Source organism: Penaeus monodon, chromosome 22 (genome assembly GCF_015228065.2).
Source record: "Penaeus monodon isolate SGIC_2016 chromosome 22, NSTDA_Pmon_1, whole genome shotgun sequence".
In the NCBI taxonomy this organism is placed as follows: domain Eukaryota; kingdom Metazoa; phylum Arthropoda; class Malacostraca; order Decapoda; family Penaeidae; genus Penaeus; species Penaeus monodon.
This window is the reverse complement of record NC_051407.1, coordinates 40,396,394-40,397,050: the sequence shown is the minus strand read 5'-3', so window position 1 is coordinate 40,397,050 and position 657 is coordinate 40,396,394.

Below are 657 nucleotides of genomic sequence, written 5' to 3'. Positions count from 1 at the left end.
TTCACAATACATGGATGTGTATCTGTGCATCGTTGCATGTGTCTGCCACAATTCCTCTCCTATTCTCTCTATGTCCACGTATCAGCCCGATGCAATTGCAAGCTTTCGGTGGGCTGCGCTGTGCAAGACGGAGCCAGACATGAGTCAGTGCGCGCATGTCTCCCTTAAACACAAAAACGCAAAAAATCGCTTTCAAAGAAGTACAAGGGCCCTTCACTCTCTTTCTCCTCTATCTTTTTTTTCTTCATTTTTGTTTGTGATGTTTACCCTCAAACCGAACTTTAAAGGAAGATCTTGAAGTCACAAAAAAATCTTTTCATCCTTTCACAAAAGGAAAGAAAGGGAGAGTAAATTTCCTGCAGTAATGATACATTTAAACATTAGATAAAACGCTGTTTGAATTTCTTAAATGCGTTTTATTGATACGACGTTTGACAGTCGACGGCTATGAAAGGAAAGATCTCTATTTAATCTTACCTTCTAAAAAAGAAGCCTTAAAGGCCAAAAGCCTTAGTAAGATACCGAGGCCGGTGTTCAGATAACCTCTTACGACCAGAGGATTTTTCAATGCAGTTTTATTTTCAATTTTATTTTGTCTGGAAGACACCATAGGCTGTTGTTCAATTGCATAATTTAGAAACACCCACTGCACACACT